General features: G+C 42.1%; 1 long non-coding RNA gene across 1 annotated transcript; it reads right to left on the bottom strand.

Annotated features, from left to right (window-relative positions):
- Positions 1-8656: 8656 nt before the first annotated feature.
- On the bottom strand, positions 8657-9389 carry LOC143338722 (uncharacterized). Its single transcript, XR_013079267.1, has 3 exons — positions 9179-9389; positions 8946-9039; positions 8657-8824 (listed from the first exon to the last, which is right to left on the bottom strand). It is a non-coding gene; the product is annotated as an uncharacterized LOC143338722 (long non-coding RNA).
- Between the last annotated feature and the right edge of the window lie 2696 nt (positions 9390-12085).

The following is a 12085-nucleotide window of genomic DNA, read 5'->3' as shown; positions in this document are numbered from 1 at the left end:
AACTCAAATGCAACTTGTACTGATCACATCTCACATTTTTCCTGTTTTTCATCTGCAATCGTCATTTCTAAATGAGTAGTACGTATTAGTAAATAAGTGTGTACGTATTGTTTATATTGTAAATTACCATAGGGTATATAACACTTGTGCAATATTTTCTGGTCTTCTTGTCCTCTGACTTCTTGCACTCTGTCTTTTTGCTGCTGTAACATGTGAATTTCCCCCCATTGTGGGATAAATAAAGTCTATCTTATCTTATCTTAGTTCTTCTTTACACCTCCACAACAGATACAGACAACAAAACTGTCTGGATGGATAAGTGCCAGGCCTCAGAAGAATCTCCAAAATCAGATACTGCTGATAGGTTGTAAATTAGACATTCCTGAAGCAGACTTTTGTATGACTGTGTGCCTCTTTTCTATCACACCAGGAAAACGAAATCTATATTTGTGAGTTACCCTTGGATCTTCTTACAGTATTAAACCCATAATCTGTATGCTATCAATGTTTTTCTTGTGTTTCTAGCTTATAAAACGACAAAACTGTGATTTTAATTCTCCTAAGAAGTTTGTCTGAGTTTCTACAATGGAACCATACTGCCATCTAGAGGTTCAGAGCGGTTAGGTTGTATATGCTTGACATGAGACAGTTATTAGTAGTAACGATAGTAGTGATAATCATTTTGGCAAATATAGTCTGCCTTTTTTTATTTCTTTGTTATATTAAGTTAGTTATACCCTTAGACATCATGTATATTAGGATGAGTATTAGAAAATGTTATCATGATTAATGATTATTGTTGAATGTTGTCATTATTTATAAGAATTGTCTAACACATGTCGAAATGTCTTTGAAAATTGATCATTTAGAATATATGTGATTGACCACAGTGAGAAGCAGATGAGTCACTCGTACGAATCATTAGTTAATTCTTGCTCTATAAGGTGAAATCACATCGCTCGCCTGTGAACCATCCCACATGCGTGACAGTCTATTGACACGCCCTGGAGCAAGTATACTGGCTGCAGTGTGCTGCGGACGCTCAGTCTTTAGTTTCTTTTTAAGTCTTCGTTTTTCTTTTGCTCAGTCTTTGGTTTCTTTTAAGTCTTTCATGAGTCTTCTCTGATTCTCCAGTTATTTGTCTTGTTTCGTTGTCCTCTCTTTTGTTGCTGCTCATAGTTACGCTGAGTAGCTTGATTTCGTTATTCAGAATACACTCTTTTCAAGTCTTTTTTTTCATGAAAATTAAATTTTTGCCCGCCACCTTAAGCTGCACAATTTTTCCAAAGTTAAAATTCTAGTTACGTAATAATAATTTTGGAGACATTTTCGATCAGTCATCGAAGAGACTCTCAATTTTATTATTCATCGAACGTTTTGCCATACTGTTGGCAACTCTCATCACCGAAGACCTGTAGCCAGCCTCAATCCACCTGTCTGGTTTAAATAACCATCAGAAGCCGCTCTGTGCCCGTTACCATCACCGGAAATCCAGACCCCTGAAACATCTCGTCCAAAACTGATTCAGCGCAGTGGTACGACCTGGTTACCCTGTTGGACTGCAGAGCAGACCGGAGACAGAAACAACGACTGGGGCCCCTTCATGTCAGGTCAGAACAGACTCTGTGAGGGAACAGCTTCGGTGATGATACGCTGGCTGTGCATAAGCTGGCCTAATCCTCTGGGCAGGGAAGACGCAGCAACTTCTCTCCCTTTGATGGCTTTATTGACTTGTTTCCAAATAAACAGGACACTGTAGCATTTGTATGTGTGTGTGGTTTGTGATGTCTGCAAAGACAACAGTAATAACTGTATTAATAATAATTAACCTACAGTGGCAGTAATGTTAGCAAAACCTGAATTACAACTGACATATGTAACGTGTCATACTGAAAATCACCAGTAGATGGCAGTGCAGGATCATGAATAACACAAAAGCCTGGCGCAGCAGGAAGGTCACGTGACCAAACTAAACTGAGACAGCCCGGTAGTTACCGATCCAGTCAATTTGTCACGCTAGCATACAGTATAATAGCAGCCTCAATGAGCAACAGCTACACGGCTGAATAAACAATGACAGAAATAAACAAATGCACGGTAATTAGCTATGTTACATGCCGGGCCGTTCACGTTTCACAAGGCTCTGTAAACATGCTACATGGTAAGCTATAAATGGAGCTTATTAACCTGGTAATATTAACGACTCTCATTACATACAAAATATAAACAACATCCGCTCGTCTTATAACTTACATCATCACCGACGCACACTGTCACACTGTACAAAAGGGATGAAGGAGAGTGCTGCCGATCGGCGAGGAGTTACTCAACTAGTCAACAACACAGAAAGTTATCGAACACACACTGCGCATGCGCAGAACAGTCCATCGTCTCTGCAAAGAGCAGCTTGCTGTGATGTGGGCTCCTCACAGCAGGGAATTCACAACAGACTCGTTTGAATAATGAGTTGGATCCGTAACCATTCACTCAAGAAATAAACTTTACATTCGCATCCCCATTTTTCTATTCAAAGTAAAGGGGACGAGGTGAAAAAGTGAAAAAAATTCCACCTTTTTCAAAGGACTACTGCTCCGCCATACGTTCACCTAGAGACGCCATTCCAACTTTAAAACGTAGACACAAGTCTTGTCTATTGGGTCAATAAAAACGTCTAGATTTTGCTCTTTCCACACTCCTCCCGGCCACAACTTACACTCTACAGGCATGATTTTTTCCACAGTTGTAGACAAACTTGTCCTCTCTCTCACAAGAGAGAGAGAAGCAGAAAGGAGCCCTTTTTTCAACTCGCGACTGTGTCCACAATATTTGCTATAGAAACACAAAATTACACCAAATGGTTCAGGAAGTCCTCAAGGTGCTCACGGTGTCTTTGTTTTTCTGATAGGAGCTACCGTTCTCTCAGGATAAGCCCAAATGTGAGAGCAGCGCAGAGGTAGAAAATCGCTTGTTTTCTCCGCTTTTCTGTCTGCCCCTGTCTGTCTGCCCCTATCGTCAACGGCAACCAGCTCAAGTTGCCGTGACGACCTCTGAGCCTCAGTACTCAGAGTGGCAGAGAGCCTAAAAAAAACTCCAGATTTTCTGTCTTTCCACGCTCCTCCCGGCCACAGTTTATACTCTACAGGCATGATTTTTTTCCACAGTTGTAGACAAACTTGTCCTCTCTCTCACAATGTGCTCAAAAAATCTGTGAGACTTACAGAATTTGAATTAGCAGCCTCTAAGCGTGGCCACGTCTGACTCTGCTCCCCATTCACTCCAATACAAAGATTTTCTGAGAGAAGCAGAAAGGAGCCCTGTTTTCAACTCGCGACTGTGTCCACAGTATTTGCTGTAGAAACACAAAAATTACACCGAAGCGTTCAGGAAGTCCTCAAGGCGCTCACGGTGTGTGTGTTTTTCTGATAGGAGCTACCGTTCTCTCAGGATAAGCCCAAATGTGAGAGCAGTGCAGAGGCAGAAAATCGCTCGTTTTCTCCGCTTTTCTGTCTGCCCCTGTCTGTCTGCCCCTATCGTCAATGGCAACCAGCTCAAGTTGCCGTGACGACCTCTGAGCCTCAGTACACAGTTGTAGACAAACTTGTCCTCTCTCTCACAATGTGCTGGAAAAATGTGTGAGATTTACAGAATTTGAATTCGCAGCCCCTAAGCCCGGCCACGTCTGTCTCTGTCTCTTTTTCTCTCTCTGAGTGCATGTGTGCCTGAGTGCTGAGAGTGGGCGTGTGTGTACGTGCGCAGCTGTGTCTCATAGAGCATGATTGGGAGGGCCTCTGAAGTTGCCATGGCAACCTCTGAGGCTCAGTACCTCTGTGAGCACTTCTCTCTCATGCTCCCACACACAAACAAACGGACATATGGGCATATAATGCGATGTGTATGTACACAGTCGGGCAGTAGACCCCGTGGCCCTTTCAAAATTTCTCCACGTCTGAGGGGAAATTGTCTAGTTAATATTTATTATTGTGTTTAATAAATAAGACTTTTCATTCAAGTCGTGGTCAGATAGTGTTCTTTTGAGCTGGATATAAACAATCCCTGTATCAAGAGTTAACGCTTCAGATTAACAGAGTGGTCTACTGTTGGTTCATTCGTATCATTACATCAGCATTACAAGAAATAATAAATAAAATCCTTGTGAGCTGAGGAAGGTTGGTGCCCTGTATTTTATTAATGCATGCAACATTAACTTAGAGGCTTAATAAACTGATTCCCCTACAGAGGCAACCAGTGAACAGGCGACAGGGTCATGGACACCCAGGGCTCATTGATAAATGAGGGGGGCAAAGGCCAGTCTGATTCCACAGAAGAGCTACTGTAGCATAAATTGCTGAAAAGGGGAATGTTGGTTATGATAGAAAGCTATCAGAACACACAGTACATCACAGCCTGCTGCAACAACATTAAACAACGATATTAAAACATGAAAACCACCAAATAGGCAGCTGATTTAAATGTTGTGACTACTCCATGTATATTTTGTTTTAGATTCTGTCTTTAAATGATCATCCCAGGAATTTCCACTCAGGATTTTCAGAACCAGAACAGCAGAAATTGTCCAATGGTACTTATTGGCACTCTCATCCTACTGGCCTAGATTATATCCATGACCCATACAGAGCTTGTGAGTATGCTACTGAAGTCACTGCGGAGATCAGGATAATTATGGTAGTCTACAGGCAGCTTTAAAAGAAAACCACGTGTGTGATTGTGGTCTTCGCTCAAAATCGGACGTTTCGATGAACTCTACCTTTATTGGTTGTTACATTAAATTGGAACCAGTGTAAAAGCGGAGAAAAAGCTGAAGGGTGCTGGAATCAACTTCACCCACATATCTCCTCAGGTAGCGGACAACTGCTGTCTGGGCAGGGGTTGTCTGGGAACTGCAGGAGCTCCTTCACTGCTTTTCCAGTTGTTTTTTTCTGCTGAATGATATGACGTAGAGCATCAGGTGGCCACACACTTGCTAGCTGCAACACAATGGGACGCCATCACTCCATTACATACATTGGTGCCTATAATAGAGCCTTGTGTCCAATCTGTGACAGCAGTGGGAATAAATTGTCCTTAGTAGGGATTTGCTGGCACTCATGTGCCTCAAGGGCATCAAACAGTGCATTGCTGTTGACAGAATCAAAGTCCTCCAAAGCCTTCAGAAGTACTTCTCTCTCCTGATCAGACACATACTGGATGAAGGTGTCTTTTAAGCTGCTGGTGGTTTTGCCGTACAGTGCCTCCTCGAGGAATGGTGCTGCCAGTTTCACTGGGAAATAGTGGGCAATTCGCCACCCCTGTACTAAGATTCTGCCAACTGCCTGTCACTCTTCAGAAAATCATGCCTAATAAAGGGAACTTTCACATCCCCTCCCAAACTGCACCTTTCATAAAAGTCTGTCCAAAACTCTGTTAAGCAGTCCCGAGTCACACCACTTACCTCCCCTCGTTCACCGTTTCTATTGAGAGACACATCTTAATAAAAACCTCAGTACTTAAAATGTCTGGGTCTTTGAAGGCTTGGATTAGGTCAGTGAGACAATGCCCCCTCCTAATAATCAGTGTAACAGGAGCAGGTTCAGGATAACCCAGTGTATGGTCATTCCATGGCTCTGAAACAGGAGGAGGTTGTGGCTCGCTCTGGTGGCTGGTCATTCCAAGGAACAAGTTGCTTCATTTTAGTATGAAGATACAGTCTGAGGATTCTAACTTGCTTTCTTCATACAACTCTTCCACAGTGCTAGAACGGTAGACCTTTATCAGAGAAGATTCAATTTCTATTGAATAATCTGAGATTTTTTTTTTTAATTGTAGAAAAACCATTTGGGAAGAACACATTTCAGCCATTTCATTGATTTCCAGTACCGTTTTGTCCCTGTCAATGGTCAGGTGTCTCGTTCCTCCATCACTTGTTTGTAACGTTTTTCTTTTTCAACAGTCCATCTAGCCAGGCTCAATCCATCTCTTGTTTTTTTTTTTTTTTTTGCACTTGTATTTCCGACCCATTGCTTTTATTGGCAGGTACTATCACCTCACTAGACACCAATCTATGTCGCAACCTTCTGAGTATAGTCTGTTGGCAGAAGGCCACAGTGGCTAATCTATCTCCATATTTAGGGATGTACTTTGCCAAATCACTATCAGTAACTAGTAACAGCTGCAGTTGTCACCCCATGTGACGCACACGGCAGTGTTTTTTTTGCTACATATTAAGGCCTGTTTACGGTGTGTTTTTGCCGGCTTTTTTCACCTGGAAGGCGCAATAGAAATCTGGCACCCAATTGAACGAAATTAAACTGAGAGAGCGCGCCGTTCACAGACACCAGAATGAACGAGTTCATAGGAACGGTCATCAGGCAGTAATCCAGTACGGTAAGTTCACGTTTGGCCAAAATATGAACGAGTTCATGAACTATCAATCACAATGAACGACCACACACACACACACACACACACACACACACACACACACTGAAACTGGTGCACAGGCACGCGCGCACGCTCTCAGCGCAACAGACGTGGCCGCACTTCGAGGCTGCTAATTCAACTTTGGTAAATCTCTCAGATTTTTGGAGCACTTTGGGAGAGACAGAACACATGTGTCAACAACTGTGGAAAAAATCATGCGTGTAGAGTGTAAACTGTGGCTGGGAGGAGTGTGGAAAGAGCAAAAATCTGGAAGGTTTTTCGGCTCTCTCCCACTCTAACCGATGACGTCACCCACTCTAGCTCCAACGTTCCAAGCCATACACACTAATTCGAAGGTCGGAAAACAGCATAAAACTTAAAAAATGATATCTCAGAAACTATGACAAATACAAACACGATGTCTACAACATTTAAAATAGCACTTATTGTGACCCATGTAAAGGTTGAATGAAATTTGTAGCTCAGTAGTTAGAGTTCAAAGAGGGCTGGGTTTGAGCTTTCCCAACGGATCTCTCATTGACTACCATTCAAAAAATATTGTGGATAAAAATTAATTATTGAAAAAGTACAAACGATATCACAAAGTTGAATTGTGGAAATATTTTGCGAGGTTAGGGGAACATTAAAAAAACTAGACAATTTCCCTGCGGGAAATTTTGAAAGGGCCACGGGGTCTACTGCCCGACTGTGTACATATACATTACATTATATGCCCATATGTCTGTTTGTGTATGTGGGAACGTGAGAGAGGAGTGCTCACAGAGGTACTGAGCCTCAGAGGTTGCCACGGCAACTTCAGAGGCCCTCCCAATCATGCTTTATGAGACACAGCTGCGCACGCAGACACACGCCCCCTCTAAGCACTCAGGCACACATGCACTCAGAGAGAGAAAAAGAGACAGAGACAGACATGGCCAGGCTTAGCGGCTGCTAATTTGAATTCTGTAAGTCTCACACATTTTTCCAGCACATTGTGAGAGAGAGGACAAGTTTGTCTACAACTGTGGAAAAAATCATGCATCTAGAGTGTAAATTGTGGCTGGGAGGAGCGTGGAAAGACAGAAAATCTGGAGTTAAAAAAAGGCTCTCTGCCACTCTGAGTACTTAGGCTCAGAGGTTGTCACGGCAACTTAAGCCGGTTGCCGTTGACAACAGGGGCAGACAGACGGGCAGACAGAAAAGCGGAGAAAACGAGCGATTTTCTGCCTCTGCACTCCTCTCACATTTGGGCTTCTCCTGAGAGAACGGTAGCTCCTATCAGAAAAACAAAAACACAGTGGGCGCCTTGAGGACTTCCTGAACGATTTGATGTAATTTTGTGTTTCTACAGCAAATATTGTGGACACAGTCGCGAGTTGAAAACGGGGATCCTTTCTGCTTCTCTCAGAAAATCTTTGTGTTGGAGTGCATGGGGAGCAGAGACAGACATGGCCACGCTTAGAGGCTGCTAATTCAAATTCTGTCAGTCTCACAGATTTTTCCAGCACATTGTGAGAGAGAGGACAAGTTTGTCTACAACTGCGGAAAAAATCAAGCCTGTAGAGTGTAAACTGTGGCTGGGAGGAGCGTGGAAAGAGCAAAAACCTAGACGTTTTTAATCGGCTCTCTCCCACTCTAGCTATGATGTCACCCACTCTAGCCTCAACAGTCCACGCAATACACACCCATTGAAATCTGAGAATTTCTCCAAAAACGCTCATGGTCATTGATGAGGGATTATTCAAAAACTACATGACGTGGCTTAATACAGCAATAGACAAGACTTGTGTCTACAATTTAAAGTTTAAATGAAGTCTCTAGGTGAAAGTATGCCGGAGCAGTAGCCAGTAGAAAAAGTGGAAAATTTTTTTCGGTTTTTGAGCTCCTCCCATTCATTTCTTATGTATTCTGTAGAGAAAAATAATAGCACGCCCATCCCGATCGAGACGCACGTTTTGATATAACATTTGCGTGGGTGCTCCCAAAACTGTAGGAGGAGTAGCGGACCGAAATTTGACACGGAAGAGGAAGAATAACTAGAAAAAATTTCCCCCCGGCGGGAAATTTTGAGAGTGATACAGTGCGCAAACACCGGGGCATGTGGCTCGTGCGATAGAGGTCAGTGTCCAGTACTAAAGACAGAACACTGACCTCTATAGCACTGCAGTGCTATTAAACACACACGCAGAAACACATCTCAGTTGTGTGTGTTAGTGTTTGTTGGTAAACACAGATTAATGACGTTATGATGACTTTCTTCAAACATTTCAAATATTTAAAAGAGAGAGCACTCCTCAAACAAACTACTTTTTTGCGTGTTTATTTACATAACAATCAACAAGCCATTTCATGTTGTGTGCCTGCTCGTGTCAGAGGGATGTTTGGCAGTGATGATCTTCCATGTTGTCTGCAAACACAAAAACAGAAATCACTAAGACAGACAGCATTACAGCAGCATGAATTAAGTGAAGTTAAACTCGTTCACATACAGTAAACTCATTGAATACACAATGGGAAATGTGCCTTACATATGTTCTGCTGGGTAACTGTCTTCAGTGGGTCCTCTTCCTGAGTCTGTTACATTGTTACTGATGTGATTTTTCCTCAGTCAGGCAGGCATACCTGGCAGAGAAAGGTGTGGCAATAGTTCAGGGCAATAAATACCTTTGTGTTAACAAAAACAAAGACATTAGTACCAGAGACATTGTTACATTGGAGATTATTACAGTGGTTGGGAATCAAAATGGTAAAGACTACTTACTTGTCTGCTGGCTTGCAGTGTCTTCATTTGTGGTCCTCTGGAGGTCTTCTTCCTGAGTCTTGTTTCCTAAAATAGTCAAAACATTCATTTAGTCAGGTGAACTTTTAGCATTAGCTTTAGCATTTATTCTCTCTCCTTCTCTCACACGCACACAAACCTAAATTAAGAGTATAATCGATGAAGAAACAATACTGCATGTCCCTTACTTGTCTTCTGCTGGGTTGCTGTCTTCTGTGGAGAGAGATCTGCTGCAGTCCTCTGGAGGTCCTCTTCCTGGGGATCTTCTTCCTGGATCTCTAAGCATTGTTGCAGGATTTAAAAGACACAAATAAGTTAGAGGTTTCAAAGCATCTTGTCAACAGTTGATCACAAAATTTAGTGAAATAAGTCTTCCCTTTTTTTGTGATGGGTTGCTGTCGTCTGTGGAGAGAGATCTGCTGCAGTCCTCTGGAGGTCCTCTTTCTGGCGTCTTCTTCCTGGGGTCTTCTTCCTGGGGGTCTTCTTCCTGGATCTTTAAGCACTGTTGCAGGATTTAAAAGACATAAATAAGTTACAGGTTTCAAAGCATCTTGTAAACAGTTGATCACAAAAGTCAATGAAATAAGCCTTCCCTTTTTTTTTGTGATGGGTTGCTGTCGTCTGTGGAGAGAGATCTGCTGCAGTCCTCTGGAGGTCCTCTTCCTGGATCTCTAAGCATTGTTGCAGGATTTAAAAGACACAAATAAGTTAGAGGTTTCAAAGCATCTTGTAAACAGTTGATCACAAAATTCAATGAAATAAGTCTTCCCTTTTTTTGTGATGGGTTGCTGTCGTCTGTGGAGAGAGATCTGCTGCAGTCCTCTGGAGGTCCTCTTCCTGGGGGTCTTCTTCCTGGATCTCTAAGCACTGTTGCAGGATTTAAAAGACACAAATAAGTTAGAGGTTTCAAAGCATCTTGTAAACAGCTGATCACAAAATTCAATGAAATAAGTCTTCCCTTTTTTTTGTGATGGGTTGCTGTCGTGGAGAGAGATCTGCTGCAGTCCTCTGGAGGTCCTCTTCCTGGATCTCTAAGCATTGTTGCAGGATTTAAAAGACACAAATAAGTTAGAGGTTTCAAAGCATCTTGTAAACAGTTGATCACAAAATTCAATGAAATAAGTCTTCCCTTTTTTTGTGATGGGTTGCTGTCGTCTGTGGAGAGAGATCTGCTGCAGTCCTCTGGAGGTCCTCTTCCTGGGGGTCTTCTTCCTGGATCTCTAAGCACTGTTGCAGGATTTAAAAGACACAAATAAGTTAGAGGTTTCAAAGCATCTTGTAAACAGCTGATCACAAAATTCAATGAAATAAGTCTTCCCTTTTTTTTGTGATGGGTTGCTGTCGTGGAGAGAGATCTGCTGCAGTCCTCTGGAGGTCCTCTTTCTGGCGTCTTATTCCTGGGGTCTTCTTCCTGGGGGTCTTCTTCCTGAATCTTTAAGCACTGTTGCAGGATTTAAAAGACATAAATAAGTTACAGGGCTCAAAGCATCTTGTAAACAGTTGATCACAAAATTCAATGAAATAAGTCTTCCCTTTTTTTTGTGATGGGTTGCTGTCGTGGAGAGAGATCTGCTGCAGTCCTCTGGAGGTCCTCTTTCTGGCGTCTTCTTCCTGGGGTCTTCTTCCTGGGGGTCTTCTTCCTGGATCTTTAAGCACTGTTGCAGGATTTAAAAGACATAAATAAGTTACAGGTTTCAAAGCATCTTGTAAACAGTTGATCACAAAAGTCAATGAAATGAGCCTTCCCTTTTTTTGTGATGGGTTGCTGTTGTCTGTGGAGAGAGATCTGCTGCAGTCCTCTGGAGGTCCTCTTCTTGGGGGTCTTCTTCCTGGATCTCTAAGCATTGTTGCAGGATTTAAAAGACACAAATAAGTTAGAGGTTTCAAAGCATCTTGTAAACAGTTGATCACAAAATTCAATGAAATAAGTCTTCCCTTTTTTTTGTGATGGGTTGCTGTCGTGGAGAGAGATCTGCTGCAGTCCTCTGGAGGTCCTCTTTCTGGCGTCTTCTTCCTGGGGGTCTTCTTCCTGAATCTTTAAGCACTGTTGCAGGATTTAAAAGACATAAATAAGTTACAGGGTTCAAAGCATCTTGTAAGCAGTTGATCACAAAATTCAATGAAATAAGTCTTCCCTTTTTTTTGTGATGGGTTGCCGTCGTGGAGAGAGATCTGCTGCAGTCCTCTGGAGGTCCTCTTCCTGGGGTCTTCTTCCTGGACCTGTTTTCATCTCCTCCTCTTCTTGTTTTTGACTACAAGTTAAAATAAAATTCAGATTTAACATGATATCAGAAAAAGAACAGAAATTGAGAGTATTTCAAACTTGAACTTAACCTAGGATTTGCATTTACCTGGATCTCCTTCCTGGATCTTCTGCTTCTTCACTGACACTGCTGTCCCTACCTACATCTTGTCTTCAGCTCCCTGTCTTACATTTTAATAAATTGGCACTGTCCTTGTCATCAACTCATCATGTCTGAGATATTGCTGACCCCATGAATAAATAAATAATAAATACATAAAAAGAACTATTAAACAGAACACAAATATAACATTTCCAGCCCACACATGCCACTGTAACATCATGATTAGTGTGTAGAAAAGAAACAATTGTAAGGAAGAGAGATACAAACAACATAAATATACATAGAAATACATATACATACACAACATACAAACAATTATACTGAAAGCTAAGAGACAAAAAGCACTCAGACATAGTCTGATGCACGTGATTAGACAAAATGAGCCAATTGTCAGCAGGATGTGGTGGCTGAAAAGGCTATTAGTCAGTCAAAGTACAATACACTGGACTGTGGTAACTGTAATACGTTTGGAGAACACCTGATTGTAGACATTTATCAGGATGTGAAATATAAATGTGATCAA

The sequence above is a fragment of the Chaetodon auriga genome, chromosome 20 (assembly GCF_051107435.1).
Source record: "Chaetodon auriga isolate fChaAug3 chromosome 20, fChaAug3.hap1, whole genome shotgun sequence".
Taxonomy (NCBI): Eukaryota; Metazoa; Chordata; class Actinopteri; order Chaetodontiformes; family Chaetodontidae; genus Chaetodon; species Chaetodon auriga.
Note: the sequence above shows the minus strand (reverse complement) of the source record. Positions and strands in the feature narration are given on the sequence as shown.